We start from the raw sequence: 17,398 nt of genomic DNA, 5'->3' as shown, positions 1-17,398 counted from the left end.
TTACACCCACCACGCTAGCTCATGCCTAATAACTATAAACTATAGTCTTTATATCTTCTTCATTTATAGCATAATTTTCTTATTGTCATTCTAAAATTTTTACCTAAATTTGTCTTTATGTACACATTGCCAGTAGCTCATTCCACTGTAATCAGCACACATTTACTCATATAGGATGCAATTTTAATTGCATTATTTTAGGTGAGATGGGATTATATTTTCATTGTCATTTTTCCATTTTGCTCTACTCTAAACACTTTTGAAGTTCTTTGGTAATGGCCCTTCCCCCTCAGCAGGAAAACCGTTCTCAACAGTGCTTACACATTTCTTCTGCTCACTACCTCTAACCATGGTAATTGCCCTGTAGTGATCCTTCCTTCCTATCCCTCACTCAGGCTGACCACTTCACTGAAGGTTTTCTCAACCCTTACTTCCTCCAAATAGCCTACTCTGCACCCTTACACGCCAAGGCGACCACTTGTAATCTTTAACATTTTCCTGCACATGGCAAATGATTACACCATATCAGATATGATCTTAATGAAGACCAATTCCTCTATATTTTAAACCCCAGGGGCAAGTGCTGTGTCTTCTCCAAACCTTTTAAACCTTACCAAATCGAGTACAATAATGTGTATTCAAGAGGTGCTAAGTAATCGGTGACCTAGAGGCCTAGGCAACAATGTATTCCAGATGGAGAATCATTAAGAAAGCAATACAGTCTTTCTGCCTGTAACTGCAACTGTAACTGTGACTCTTCCTAGACATAGCCCACCCTTCATGTAAAGCTCAATTATTAATGTGAAATAAATGAATAGAGCCAGGGAAGAGTAAATGCTACAAATTCCTGTTTATTTTGACCCACCCAAGCTGAGCAATGGAGAGATGACACTCTGCGTCAGCCATTGTATTTTAAATTTCTCCCTGCTCCAGCTCTTATTATCTCCCTACTGCCACAGCTGCATAGTGCTATAGTCAGTGGTAAAATGAGACATCTCTCCTTAGAGGGCAGGGTAAGTTGCCTTATCTACTTTTAGCACACTTTTGTATGGCACCTGGTTCATACACCTTAGCTAGGCAGCCATCATATGAAAAGCAAATACATGCCCAGAGAAATATGATATGTTTTTAAAAGAAAATTAATATATGGAGTATATTACAGTATATAGAGAGATATAGAGTATATCTACAATATATAGAGCAGCAACGTCAACATGTTACAGATTGCAGAGTTTTTGAGCTGTCAGAGTCTTTCTTGTCCACTTCAATACAACCAGAGACATTGAAATAAAGAACAAACTGACAGTAACAAGGGGGGCAGATAACAGGGGGGAAATGGAGAAGGGTCATCAAGGAATATGTACAAAGGACACATGGACAAAGTCAAGGGGGCAAGGATGGAAGGTAGCAGGTAGGGATGGGTGGGGCGGGGGGGAGTGCTAAGGGAAAAATGGAGACAACTATACTTGAACGACAATAAAAAATTCAAAAGACATAAAATAAAATAAAAAAATCATAGTGAATTAACAGAAGCCATCAGGATCCATGTACCCTGAAGAATCCAAGGGTCCTGCCCTTTTCTTTTTTCCTTCTTGGGAGCAAATGGTGAAATTCAAAGTCTAGGAAATTATTAGTGCAAAACAAGCAAATTGATGTTACCTTGTTGACAGCCTAGAATAATAAATTTTTAAGTAAAAAAGAAAAAATTCAAAAGAATCTTTTGTGACTTACTTTGTTTATATGATTAAACTACCTCCCTCCATAATAAATACATTCATTGTATGAGTTTTTGGTTTTAGATTTTTATTTTTATCCATTTTTATTTCTTCAGCAGTCCAGAAGATCTTCCACAACCAAGCTATTTTTCAGCTTTTAAATAATAACGCAAAGAGAATTACATCACAGTTAGATCCATGGTATGTTGGACAGCAATGTCATTTAATAAAAATGTTTGATATTGACTCTCTGTCCTCCTGTTGAACAGACAGCCATGTCTTCCCTTTCCTCTGCTGACCACAACCCTGAGACATGCTGGTGAAGGTCAGAGTGAAGGATTTGGCCATATTGGGCACCTGGTCACCAGGGCAGCTTTTACCTCTGGCAAAGGGGATATTGTCATCATTAATGCCCGCTTCACTGACCTCAACTACATGGTCTGCTTGTTCCAGTATGATTCTACTCATGGCAAATTCAAAGGCTCAGTTGAGGCTAAGAACAAGAAGCTTGTCATCACTGGAAAATACATCTCCAAATTCCAGGAGTGAAATCCCACCATCAAATGGGGTGGTGCTGGTGCTGAATATGCTGTGGAGCCCACTGGTATCTCCACTACCTTGGAGAAGGCTGGGGCTCATTAAAGGGTAGAGCCAAGAGGTCACCATCTGTGCACCTTCTGCAGATGCCTCCATATCTGTGATGGGTGTGAAGCAAGACAAGTATGACAACTCCCTCAAGATTATCATCAGTGTCTCCTGCACCACCAACTGCTTGCCTTCACTAGCCAAAGGCATCCATGACAACTTTGCTATCATGGAGGGACCCATGACCACAATGCATGCCATTACTGCCACTCAGAAGACCGTGGATGGCCCCTCTGGGAAGCTGGGGAGTGCTGGCCAAGGGGCTGCCCAGAACATCATCCCTGCTACTACTGGCACTGCCAAGAATGTGAGAAAGGTCATCCCTGAGTTGAATGGGAAGCTCACTGGCATGGCCTTTCATGTTCCCATCCTCAATTTGTCAGTTGTGGATCTGACTTGCCACCTGGAGAAAGCTGACAAATATGATGACATCAAGAAGTTGGTGAATCAGGCATCAGAGGGCCCCTCAAGGGCATCCTGGGCTGTGCTGAGGACCAGGTTGTCTCCTACAACCTTAACAGTGACAACCAGTCCTACACCTTCGATGTTGCAGCTGACATTGCCCTCAATGACCACTTTGTCAAGCTCATTTCCTGGTATGACAAAGGAGTAAGAGCCCCCAGACCACCAGCCCCAGCGAGAGAGACAGAGGCCCTCAGCTGCTGGGGAGTCCTTGCCCCAAATCAAACTCCCAGCACTCTGAGAATCTCCTGACCTCCACCCTTTCCATCCCAGACTCCCCGAAGAAGGGGAGGAGCTTAGGGAGCCCTGCCTTGTCAAGCACAATTAACTTCAGTGGGTAAACTTCACTGTACCCAGAAAATTTGATATTTATTATTGCTTGGAATACATCCCCTATCGTTTGGAGAGTCTGAGTGATAAAGAAAGCCCACAGGTTCCTCTGCTTCTGATTATTATCAGCAAAAATGCATCAGGTGTTTTCCTCCAACCACATCAGGAGAGATGACAGACTCTGTGCTCTATTGTTGCTATAGCCCTTCCAATGTTGCTACAGGAGCCAGGGTATCATCCTCCAAGCTTTGGTTACTTATTTCCTTGCAGATGGCGGGATTACTGACTATAACTTTCAGGCTGTAAAACATGGCAACTCTAAATAATAACTGGGCTACACTGTTTATTTATTGCTGCTTTGGAACAGAAAAACCACTGGAGTCCTTTAGTGTACTGGGTGAAAAGGACTTTCACTAAGAGAAGCTGGCATTGTAAATACTCGTGTTTTGTCAGGGTAACTGCCTGATTAGGGACCCCTAGTTTCTTTAGTTCCCATATTGCGGGCATCTATACATATTTATAGCTTGTGAGTTTCTTTTATTTTCGCTACATCATGGATTAGAGAGTATAATTAGAGGCTAAGGTAAGGGGCCTATTTTAGAAGTGTCTGCATTAAACACTAGTTAGAATGTACTAATTCTCATTTTAGTCTTTAATCATTAGCATTGTTGGTTAAAGAGTTCTCTGCACTCCATTCCCAGGACAGGATTGCACTTTCTGGTCATCTTGTGCCTGGGTGTTCCCTCATGGCTATTTCTTACCAATGACACTTAATGGCTAAAATGAGACCTTCCAGAACTCTTCTTCTTTCTGCTGAGGCAACCAATAATGATCAAGATGATAGCTGATTCAACAGTTTCAATCCCGGCGTGAAAACAATGTGAACAGCTGTGTTAGTCATGTAGCATGAGCAAGAAACAAAGTGTGCTATTCTAAATGACTAAGATTTTAGTACATTTTTTGATCCACTCATTTACTGATGGGCACTTAGGATGCTTCCAGCACTTGGCTCTTGTAAACTGTGCTGCTATGAACATTGGGGGAAACCACTGTACTTGAACAACAATAAAACAAAAGATAAGATTTAAGTACTTTTTGTTATTGCAGCATAATCTAGCTCAGCCTGATTACTTACATTACTTTTATTAATTTTACATTCTCAGCATAGTTCCACCTGCTATACTTTTAATTTATCTCTCTAAACACACTTTGATCATAGTACTTACCACCTAAATTATATTTACTTGTCTCTCTCTTTTATTAGTCTACAATTTTCTTGAGGACAGAGACATCTCACTCATCTTTATCTTTTCAGCCCTAATGCATAGCCTTTATATATTAGACACTCAACACAGTTGATTTGAACTAAATTCAGTTTACCCTATGTTGACATTTCAGCTCTGTGCTTAAATGGTGAATGACTGACAGTTAACCTTAAGTAACATTTTTTTTGATACATGCCTCTCTTAAAGTTAAAAAAAAGGCAAAATGATAACGTTGATTTGATGTAGTAGCATATACATTGAATCTACCAGGTTTGGCTATAACTTCTGTTTCCAGCTGTGTGACACTTGATAATTCATTGTGAAGAATATTTATTAGCTGTCCACTTATTCTATGATAGACAATGTTCTAGACCCTGAAAATGTTAATAGTATGTGTTCATGACCTTGTTCAATTAACAAGGTTATTGCAGGTCCCATAACGAGTTAGATTTTCATTCTCTGATACTAACTATGCAATACTTTAATTAATTTATTGGAAGGTTTGAGGGAAATAATATATGTAAGGGTTTTATAAATTTCAAATATTTTTATAAATATTAACATAAGATTATTTTTATTTTGAAGTTTTTGAATAATATATATTTCCTAATAATTAACCATATGAATATGTGTAATACTTCACTGTTCTGGATATTAGGTGATCATTTCATGTAACTAACTGAGGTTTGCAAAGAAATAACGTTTACATTAAAAAAATTAAAAATTAAAAAAAAGCACATCACACTGCCTGTTTCAAAGGACAATGTATTTACATTTGGAGATCATTTTTTTGGAATGCTTGAACTTCCTACACAAGATAAATGTCATATTTAATATTGCAATAAAAATAAAAACATAAAAAAGAAATAACGTTTAAATTATTTAGTAACCATTATGAAATTTTAGACCAATGTTTTAGTTTGAAAGAGAATGTGTGTGTTAGAATAACAGCAGCAATAAATATATCCTTCATTTGGCAAAATGCAATTCTAATTTCTAATTTTAAAAAAGACAACTGTTTCCTGGAAAACAGCACTGATTTACTGTACATTTAGTACAAAATAATAATTGGAGTGGATTATAAGTAGGAATGGAGAGGACAGGAATTAGACCTACCAGGTGATACAAATCATTGTCACCCGGTCATAGAATGATTGATCCAAATGCATATGATTCATTCAAAGAAGAAACAATTTATGATTTTTGAATATATAGAAACTATATATATCCAAAGACAAATTTATGCTTAATGTGCCAGAGTCAACTAACATGTATCAACAGCTACCAAAAACACTACCTCAAGTTTTCGGGGCAGCAGATTTAATGGTACATTTCCTAAACAGCGGTTTATTTCATATCTCAGTGATAGGAATGAGGTCACCTCACGAGCTTCTTGAGAAATTTGTACACTCCATTTGCCATCCAAAATACGGCATTTTGTTCACTTTGGTCCACACTGTTTCATCAGAATATTGATGAGATGTTATAGGAACTTAACTCATATTTACATCAATTTGCATATAATAAAATTAATTTTGTTATATGTTCTGTCGCTTAAAGTCACAGACAATGTTTAGTGAGGACTTACAGTATATCAGTTTATTTATTGTGGTTTTTAGATGTTTCATCAATACTTAACTTTGGCATTCATTCATTAAAAGAAGTGTTGACTGAGTGACCCTTGTGTTCCAGATGCTGGCTATGCTCTGTAAATATACAAAGGTGAGGTCCAAATATTTCCTGCCATCAAAGAGCTAATGATGTTTGGAAAATGTTTACTGCTTTGCAGAAAAAATACACTAGGTTAAACTTCATGAAATTGCCATAGTCAAAATAAAATTCAAAACAAATTGTAAGATAAAGCCTCTGCTCTTAAGAAGTCTAAACATCTGGTTAGAGACACATGAAACAATTATCTAAGTAAAGTGACTTCCCCATAATTTTTAAATCTTATTGCATGTACCAAATTGACCACAATTAAATAACCCAGAAATACTTTTGTGTTTATCTTATATATATATATTCTATAAACAAGGCCAATCTGTCAGAGAGTATAACATGTTCTCTGAAAAAATAGAAAACCCTGCTAACACATATAAATTCACATGAGAATTTGGTAAACTTGACCTTATTTGGGACTCAAGAAAAAAATCTTCCCATTCTCTGACATATAGATAGAGTCAGACCACTGCTGTCCAGGCAAACTCTCTCCATAGACTTAACTGCTATGAATCTGATAGTGACAGCAGGAAGTGACCACCCTTGGTCGTGTGGAGGCTGGTCTGGGGATGGCATGGAGCCAGGCAGGGACAGAGCTCACTCTAAGATTTCAGGTCAAGTGCGGCGACTCTGGTTGCCCTCTATTGCTTTCTCTCTCCAGGTATGGCAACCTTACAGATGAAATGGATTTAATCCTCCCTTAGCTTTCTGTGTGAGTCCTCATTGACTTAAACTATTTTAGGTTTGGATGGCATCCGTTTGTCCAAGTTACTGATTCAAGAAGAGGCTTGTAAGCCAGGCCTAAACCAATCAGCCATAACATTCTCCTGGTTATTAGGTTTGGTTCAGACAAGGGCATACGATCTGAATTTTTCTAATGAGACAGAACCACAGATTCCTGTTCAGTGGTTAGAAAAAGAGAAGCTGTCTCTCTCTCCGTAGTTGTGAACCCGAAAGCACACGTCTCTGGAAACTACTAGCCACCATCTTGTGACATGGGGGGGCCGTTTGAGGGGCAGTCTATGGAGGAAGGCAGAGGCAAGGGCATGACAAATCAACTGAGCCAAAAACACAGTAACACTGTGAACTCGATTTCCTTTCCAAGATTGTCAAATGTCAACACGCTCCTAGAAGTCAATAGTACTACGGGTGAATTAGACACAGACCTAATTGGATCTGGGACAGAGAAGGACAGTGTTCCCTCCCCCACAGCTGCCATCACCAGCAAAGTATAATTATGCTCACCAGGAGGGTCATTAGCTGCAGAGAGAGCTACCTGATTCGGCAGCTGGAGGGGAGGAGGCAGAGAGACTGCACCCAGCATGCCTGTAACAGAACCCGAGGAAACTCTCAGACATACATATCTGGGCGACACTTGGTGACAGTTTGTGGGGCACTTGCCATCATAAAATATTCAAGATATTCTAAAACTGAAGCATTCAAGAAATTCCAGAGAGATGGATTTTACAATCCACTATTTTAGGTGTTCAATGATATGTAATCTCTTTTTTTATTCTTAATCTGCCTCTTTTCATTCTTAAAAACTTAAGGTGATCTGGATTTTCTTATCTTTGAGAAATTTTCCTTGTTATATAAATCCTTATTTCTAGGTGTTAGAGTCTCTTCATAATATTTTTGCCTTATGATACTTTTTATTAAATGATTACTTTACAATATTTAGCAGATTTTTTACCCCGCATTGTGGAGTCAGTAGCAGGGAGACTGTAGGTTGGGGATGGTCATTCTCAACACCTGGATTCAGGTGCCATAGCTGCCTTCTGCAGAATTCCACTCACTGGTACCCACACTCTGTCCCCTTGGGCATGATGCCAAAGCCCCCAAGACTATATTTTGTCTTCTTTTATATTTTCTCTCTGATTGTCCCTTCTCTCCAACTCCAGAGAGAATTCAAATTTAGTTTTTCATTTATTCCCTCTCTATGCCATAGTAAAAATAAAACTGGTTATTAAAGATTTTCCCCCTAAATCTATGGCTTATACAACAATTTTGGCCTTGTGTCTTAAAAAATAAACCAAAAATTAACTTCATTTGTTTTTCTCTGCATTGGACTGTTTCATTTCTTTACAGTGCTGGATTCCAAGGTCTATTTTGCAAGACTGTCTGTGTGTATGTTCAGGGGAGAAGTAAACAAAGGTGTTATGGCAATTAACAAACACCCTTGGTAAATATTACTGTATACCATGGCAGTCCATGCGGTGGGGTACAATATTGATGAAGTACACATCAAACTGCGTGGCTTGGAGAGAAATGTTCTAGAATGTCACAAAGAAGAAAGAATTCAGTGAGTCCTAAGGAATCAGGGGAGTCTTCATGCAGGACATGGAAATTTAGTGAGATTACAATAAACAAATCTAATGAGTCATGGAATTCTAAGGTAGAAGACCAAATGCATGGATGAGATAATAAATAAGTGTGTCCTTGGAAAAGTAAGAAAGTTCATGAGTCTCTTGGTGATATTTGATGAAGGGTGGAGGGAATTAAGACAGCATATATGTAATTTAGATAGATTACGAAAGATTCTAAAACTGGGGCATATTGGTTTAGATTTCATGAAGTAGAAAATAAGGATGTATTTGGAAAAGGTATAATATCGTAATAGCTGTTTTTTATGGAATGGGTACATGTTGCTTAGTGACCTGCCCTTCAGTGAGTACATCACTTTAAAAATGTATATGTAAGGAAAGAGTTAAAGAAATGGCTGAAATGTGAGAAAGTTAGCCCATCCTTTTTAATAGATATACAATAACTCAGTTAAGCTGCAGGTCAGCGAGGGCCAAGAGGACCTTGAGGCCTGTGTGTTTTGAGCCAATATCACGTCATTACAACTAGGCTCTGACTCTTCTTCAGATCAGTCTTCCAGTGGCCAGAAGTTAGAAATGTTTCCCAAACATTCTGCCATGGACCCTGACCATTCCTGTAGTAGGGGTGCTCTATGCAGGCACACCTGTACAGCCATAACTAGCTGTACTTCCAGAAGAGTGAAGTGTTTGGATTCTTAACAGGTGGCTCTTATACACAAAAATGTTATTCACTAATTAATTTAATTTTTAAATTAGCATTGAATTTATTAAAGGTATAACATCATAAACCTAGTTCTTAATCTGTTAAGTTCAATTTTATATCATGTTTTTGTATTTTAATATTCAGTGTTTGTATTCTCTTTATTAATTATTAGCCCTTCCTTAGAATTATATTGGTATAACTTCTGAAGTGTCAAACTTAATTTGAACATTCAAACATTAATTTTATTACTTAATAAATTATGTTAAAGTAATTGTTTTATCCAATCATTGGCTCTTATGCTTTCCATTGGTTCTTATGTTCTTATGTTCAATGTTTTGACTTTTTATATACTCTTTAATTTTGTGTTGTGTTAATTCTAACTAAATACTTGAGGTATTTTTTAACAGTTCCCATACAGTGGTGTTTTATTTTTAATTGAAATCCATTTTTCCATAATGCTCAAATAATTTTGTTAGTATTACTTCTACTTTAGGAATTTGAGTTTTTATTCTGTTTCCTAATAAAATGGTCAAACATTTTTTACTTTTTTATAACCACTTGAAAGAAATATGTTTACTGGAAGGCAAATAGTGAAAAATTGGGACAACTATAATAGAATAACAATAAAAATGATTTCATAAAAAATTTTAAAGAGAATACTCATTTAATATACACTAAATAGATCCACTACAATAATTATGTTAATGAGAATTTTCCAATGCTTAATTTGATTTATTCAAACTGCTCTAAACTGGGAGCAGTGAATTATAATTTTATTTATTTATTTTTAAATCACTGTTAAGAGGGCGTTCATAACTTGAGCGATTCACCTTAAACATTTGAGCTCACTTTATAAATTCAAAATTTTTATTTCTTAAGTATTTCACATTTTTTGACTAACAAAGTTTACCCACATGGCTAAATAACGCTTGCACAACCAATTTATGGGCATAGTAAGCCTTACGTTATCTTAAATGTCACAGTACTCTTTAAATTTGACAGATTCTTATAACTTGGGAAAAAAATCAACCAAAATCCATCATTCAATCATATGCTAAAATTGAAATCTGTTAAATAATTCACTAGGCTAAATTCTCTTTAATATTACAAGTTCTTAAGTTATCAAGAATGCATAGGCAATGCCTTTTCACAAAATATTAAATTTATAAATTTGATTTGGTTCATTATTCCTTCATTTAACTCTACATTTTCCCCAAGGTAAAAAAAAAATGCACTCAGGAAACCAATTATGTCAGTCTAAATAACTTGGAGTTCCCTTTCAAGACAAACTCTTAGAATTGCCTTCCTCGTTAGTCAGAGTTGTTTCTCAGCCACAGACTGTGGCCGGTGTCAGAGCCGTAGATGCAGACATCTGGCAACATTATTCTCGAGATCGTTAAGGACAGATAGAGCTGCGAATAAAGTGGTATCTGAATTTGGGTCTACAGTCAAATTACACTTCACTAAATTCTTTCTTTCATTTAAAGGATTGGCAACCCACTCTTAAATTAACTAAGTTTCCTCATATGGCAGAGTTTTTAAATTATTTCTTTGGCTCTTTTAAGATATTAAGTGACATCAGATTGGATTTTGCATTTTTGTCTTTTACTTTTCTGGCTCCATATCACACTTTCTAAGATCACTCTAGCATTCAAACGACAATACCAAATGGTGAAATGTTGTCTAAGCAAAGTGTAAAAGAAAAATATGCCCTCATTTTAAATTCCTCTAATATATCAATAAACCTGTTATACATTATGCTGTGTTGAAATTCAATGCATCTTGAGAATGTTATTGTGAACGAAAAAGAATTCTCGTCCTCCAGTAGTACAAGTTAGGGTAATAGACAACCAAAGAAAAATTTGTGTGAGTATTGGCTCTGCAACTAATGGAAGAGGAGACTGATTTTTTTTTCCTTAAAATTATTAAGGATATTATTCCAGAGAAAATACTGTTGATCATTGCATTAACTTTTCAGATCACTTTCATGCTTTCTATTAAGGTAATGTTGAACAGTGGGACTCAGACTGTGACAGCATCAGTGTCACCTAGAATTGCTTAGGTACACCAATTCATCATTTCAGATCTACTGGAACAGAAACTCTTCAGTGAAGCCTGAAGTATGGATTTAATAAGTCCTCCAGGTGATTCTGATGCACAGGGAAGTTTAAGAACCACTGTGTTGGAATAAGACTAAGATCGGTAATGTTGATCTCAAATTCTATATATCTGAAAAATGGCCGTGTTCCAAAATGAAGCTATATATGAGATGTAAACTTTGAGGAGTTTTATGGACTGTGATTTCTCAACAAAGGCTACCAATTCTGGTTTTAGATACTGAACTCCACTATAAAGTAATGTTTAAAAAATGGTGCCAGATCTCTCACATGATAACTGGTCAAATATTTTGCATTAAGTGGTTCTGAATCTGATAATTTACAGGACTATCAGCAAAAAGATGAAAAAACTAATGAATAAAATACCTTTACATTAAGCACTTTATAGGAAGTTTAGTTCCTAAAAGCATAGAGTGAAAAGAAAACAAACAACAATTAACTAGTTTTCTGGATATTTTTCCGTTGGGAAAAAAATAAATAAAGGTAGAATGAGCAGTCTTTCAACAGGACAATAACTTTTCTAGTGCAAAATCACTTTATGCTAATCCTAATTTAAGTCACTAACATATACTGAATGAATAAAAGCACCAAAGGAACTAAAAAGAAAGCAAACCATGAACAAAAGTTTGACCTTAGTATCTTCTGAATATTAAACAAATTCCAAGTTCATCAAGATCAACAGTTTTGAAACAGAATCCTCCCTCTCCCCCTATTCCATCACCAGAGAATCATTAAAAATAAAAAAGTTTAAAGATGTGGTGTGAGAAACCAAGTCAAATGAAAGAAATAACTTGCTGCCCCCACCAATAGATCCAAGATGGTCACTCAGAGCCCCAGTGATTTTCCTAGATAATACCCCAGATTAGGGATAAGACAGGAATTTGGCAATTAGCTATTCCTTCTTAACTCCACATTTACTCAGTGAGATAAGGAAAGCTATTAAGAAATTTGAGAATAAATTTAGTTTTTGAAAATCCTACTTTAATATAACTAAGAGATAAAAAAATTAAAGCCCATTTATAACTAGTAATAATCCAAAGAGAATATGGTTGATTTCTGTGGCTAATTCCCCTAAAGAAGCAAAGAAACATAAAATATTGATGCTTCTGAATTAATGTGGTTCTGATCACAATAAAAAATTCTATTTCTGTGAAAACAGCCTAATATCCTGTTCTGTTACAATATCTCATATTAATAATGGGATTTCCTGGTTGAATTAGTACGTATACAATGAATTTATTTTATTTTAGAGTCCGGTGTAGGAAGATAGAAAAGCCCCTGTGTAAATTGAGGACAAGAGCTTCCCTGGGTTACAGCACAAAACTTTACAGGTGGGAGGAAGAAAGTAGCTGCAACTCTCTTCCTATGAGCAGTATCACTACGGCAATGGATGCCAGAAAAATGACACTATAGGAATTTTTAGTGTACATCTCCTCCCAGAAACATCAATTTGAACAACTACCCACTCATGAAAATACCTCAAGAAGAGCAAAAGATTGCAGGCAAAGGATTCCAGCACCTAGGTGAAGGACAGAAATAAGAAAAGATATGGAAGCAAAGAACAGATAGATTCATATTACTGTCATCGCCCTCCCTTAAACCCAGCCCACCATCTAGGAGAGTCAGCCTGGTGGTGGGGTGGCCCACTGCTGAGGTCCATGGTGAAGTTGGACACCCACTTTACTCTCCTGGCTTCATGTGTGGCCCCAAAGTGCTCCCAAGTAGCTCCCATCAGGCTCCAGAAAACCCAGGTTCCCAGCCTATGTGAACTTTGACCCTAGACTCCTGGACCCAGGGTTCTGGCTCACCCCAGCACCAGATACCCCTTGCAGCCCCAACCTTGAGGATACCTCCTCCAGACCCAAGATCCCAGACTACCCAAGTGCCAAATTAGCCTCCACATACCCATTCTCCAGGGCAATCCCGTTGCCAGGTACCAGGTTACAAACTGACTCACATGCCCCCAGGCTTTAGTCTTTCTTCAGAACCCCTGGCCTTGGCATACAGGCCATTTCCTGTGGAATAGGCTCACAGCCCAACCCATCCCATCGGCCCCATCACAATGTTCCTTGGCACCTGATTCACCCTTGCGGACCCAGAATCCAGGTCCACTCACAAGGACCTGGTTCTAGGCCTATCTCCACTGACTCAAGCACCAGGCCACCCCAGTGAACCCAGGCTCCAGCTTGCTCCCAAATACCCAGGTACCAGGCTGGTTCCTGAGTACACAAATAGTGGGCCTTTCCACCCGCTGACGAAGACAACAGCCTTACCTTCCTGGGGATAAGGAGATCTGTACACTCTGCCTGAAGCTTCAATCCACCACCTTGGGGTTTCTTGCAACTTCTCCCTCACTTAGAGGAGTACAGCCTTTCACGCTGCTTCTGTACTCTCCGCATCACCCACCTCTGCCCATCTGTCTGGCCAGACCCCGCTGTTACCATATCATTAGGAGAAACAATAAATGCATTATTGGAGTCTTTAGAAGAAGAGAGGAAGAAAGGGACAGAAGTTCTGAAATCTCAATAGAAATTCAGACACTCAGGTTCTGGAAGCTAATAAGTCATCCCCAAAATTTAACCCCGAACAATTTTCTGCAAAACATACTACAATAAAACTATCTAAAATCAAAAAGGAAAATTTTAAAAACAGCAAGAAAAAAAAAAGAAACCTTAGTTATAAGACTATCAGAGGATTTCTCAGAAACCTTACAGACCAGGAGAGAGTAGAATACTGTGTTAAAAGTTGTGAAAGAAAAGGAAAACAGCAATTCAAGAATACTTTATGCATCAAAGCTGTCTCTCAGAAATAAAAGATAAATACTTCCCCCACCAAAAAAACAAATGCTGAGGGAGTTTATCATGACTAGACCTGCCTTACATAAAATGCCAAAAGAAGTTCTTCAAGCAGAAATAGGACACCAATTAATAACATGAAAACATAAGAAGATATAAAACATAATGTTAAATGTAAGAAGATAGTCTAATTAAGAATACTTTAATATTGTAATATGTAACAATCTCCATGATAGATCATATATTAGCTCACAAAACAAGACTTACCAAATGTGAAAAGATTTAAATTACACTGAATATTTTTTCTAAACACAATGGTATAAAATTAGAAATCAATAACAGGAGGAAAACTATAAATTTACAAATATGTGAAAATTAAACAACACAGTTCTGAACAACCAAGAGGTCAAAAAAGAAATCAAAAGAGAAATCAAAACATATTTGACATGAATGAAAATAGAATGATAATATACCAAAATATACGGAATATAGCAAAAGTAGTTCAAGGAGGGATGTTTTTAGTAATAAATGCTTACATTAAGAAAAAAATTTGTAAATAAATGACCTAACTGTATAATTCAAGAAACTAAAAAACAAGAACAAACTAAGCCCAAAGTTACCACAGAGAAGGAGGTAACAAAGACCAGAGCAGAAATAAATGAAATATAGAATAGGAAAATGATAGGAAATATCACTCTGAGAGTTGGTTTTTTGAAAAGATAAAACTGACAGACCTTTTACTAGACTTACCAAGAAAACAGAGGAAGGACACAAATCAATAAAATCAAAATTAAAAGGGGAGATATTAAAACTGACATCATATAAATACAAATGAGTATAACAGACTACATCAAACAATTATATGCCAAGAAATTAGATAACCTAGAAGGAACGGATAAATTCCTAGAAACATATTGTACAAACTACCAAGATTTAATCATTAAGAAACAGAAAATTTTAATAGACCAATAATGAATTAGGAGAGCAAATCAGTAATCAAAAACTTCCCAAAAACAACAACAACAACAAAAAAACAAGGATAAAATTGTTTTACTGATGCTTTCTACAAAATATTTAAAGAATGACAAGACTTCACAACATCTCCCAAACAATTGAAGGAGAATGTACACTCCCAAACTTATTTTACAAGGCCAGCTTTTAAAGAACTTTTATTTATTAATTTTTTTAGGGATGGGGGAGAGAATGAGCGAGAGAGAAATGCCAAGTTGTTCTTCTACCTAATTATGCATTCATAGGTTGACTCTTGTGTGTGTCCTGACCAGAGATTGAACTTGCCAACTTGGTGTATCAGGACGGCACTCTAACCATCTCAGCTTCCTGGCCAGCGCAGCTTTCCTAATACCAAAGTCAGATAAAGAAACCACAAGAAAAGAAAACTACTGCCCAGTACCCCTGAACTAATGATGCAAAAATTCTAAAAAAAAAAAAAAAAACAGTATTCAAGAGCACAAAATTGAATTCAACAGCGCAGTAAAAGGAATGAATATACACCTGATCAATAGGATTGATCCCTGAGATGCAAGATGATTCAACATATGTAAATCAATAAATGTGATACATCATATTAATAAACTGAAAGGTAAAAAATTTATGATTATCTCAATAAATGCAGAAAAATCTTTTGATGAAATGCAAATGCATTTATAATGAAAAATTTTTCAATAAATTGGCTATAGAAGGAGCATACATTGACATAATAAAGTCCATATATGACAAGCCCACAGCTAATATGCTCAACAATGCAAAGTTTAAACTGTTCCTCTGAGATCAGGAGTAAGATAAGCATGCCTACTCTCACCACACCTATTCAACATAGTACTAGGAGTTTAGCCAGAGAAATTAGGAAAGAAAAAATAAATAAAAGGCATAGATATCAGATTGGAAGAAGTCAAATTTTCTTTTTAGATGATATTTACGTATAGAAAATTCTAATGACTCAACAAAGTATTAAAATAAATCAACAAATTCAATAAAGTTGCAGGATAAAAAATCAATATGCAAAAATTAGTTGCATTTCTGTATACTAACAATAAACTATTAGGAAGAGAAATAGAGAAAACAATCTCACTTACAATAGCATTAAGACTAATGAAATACTAAGAAATAAATTTAACCAGGGAGGTAAAAGGTATATACACTAAAAACTGTAAGACATTGATCAAAGTAATTGAAGAAGACAAATAAATTGAAAGATATCTGTTCATGGATATGAAGAATTAATATTGTTAAAATGTCCATACAACACAAGGCCATCTATAGATTTTATATAAGCCTTATCCAAATTTCAATAGCATCTTTCACAGAAGTAGAAAAAATAATACTAAAATTTGTTTGGAATCACAAAAGACCCTGAATAGCCAAAGCATATCTGAGAAATAACAAAAAAAGAGACATCATGAGTCATGATCTCAAATTTTATTGCAAAGCTATAGTAATAAAAAATACTAATATGCTACTGGCATAAAAACAGTCTCATCAGCCAATGGAATAGACTTGATAGCCTAGAAATAAACCCATGCATATACAGGAAACGAGTATTCTATAGGGATCCAAGAATACTCAACGGGTAATGGTTAGTCTCTTCAATAAATTATGTTGGGAAAACTGGATATTCCTATATAAAAGCATGAGCGCATTATGCTAAGTGGAGTAAGTCAAACAGAGAAAGACAAGTATTATACATTCCCACTTATTCATAGAAACTTAAAATGATGAAGAGTAGATATAGAGAGCAGAATGGTGGTTGCCAGGGGCCTGAGGGTGGGGAAATGGAAAGATGTACGTTAAAGGATACAAACTTCCAGCTACAAGATGAAGAAGTTCCGGGGATCTAATGTGAAGCCTGGTGGCTACAATTAACACTACAGTTGACCCTTGAACACACGTGACTTGGGTCTCAAACTCCCTTAGTGGAAAATCCACCTATAACTTTTGTGCAATACTTGAGCTCACTGCAAAGGAGGTGGCTACAAAATTATTACAGTAAGTGCTTCAGTTAATTTAATGAATTTATGATTTAATGCTGCATCTTAACATTTCTTCACATTTCTCTCAATTCAAATGGCACCATGTACTGTCCTTAAGTGTCCTTAAGTTTTGATAAATTTTAACTTTTTATTATAGTTTTGCATATAGGTTATGGTAACAAGTGATAAAATATCTACTTTATAGATATCTACTGACTAATATCTACATGTTTTATGCATTCATGACTTAACTTTTTCTTAAATTTTTCAATATTTCTAGGCTATATGGTTTGTGAGGTTTTTTTAAATGTAGCAAATCTTCAAAATTTTTTCTAATAT

At 36.2% G+C, this 17,398-nt stretch overlaps 1 pseudogene; it reads left to right on the top strand.

Moving 5' to 3' along the window:
• The first annotated feature begins 2,057 nt into the window (after positions 1–2,057).
• On the top strand, positions 2,058–3,074 carry LOC112315714 (glyceraldehyde-3-phosphate dehydrogenase-like; annotated as a pseudogene).
• The last annotated feature ends 14,324 nt before the right edge of the window (positions 3,075–17,398 follow it).

This window comes from Desmodus rotundus, chromosome 8, assembly GCF_022682495.2.
Source record: "Desmodus rotundus isolate HL8 chromosome 8, HLdesRot8A.1, whole genome shotgun sequence".
Lineage (NCBI taxonomy): Eukaryota > Metazoa > Chordata > Mammalia > Chiroptera > Phyllostomidae > Desmodus > Desmodus rotundus.
This window is presented reverse-complemented; position numbering and strand designations above follow the sequence as displayed.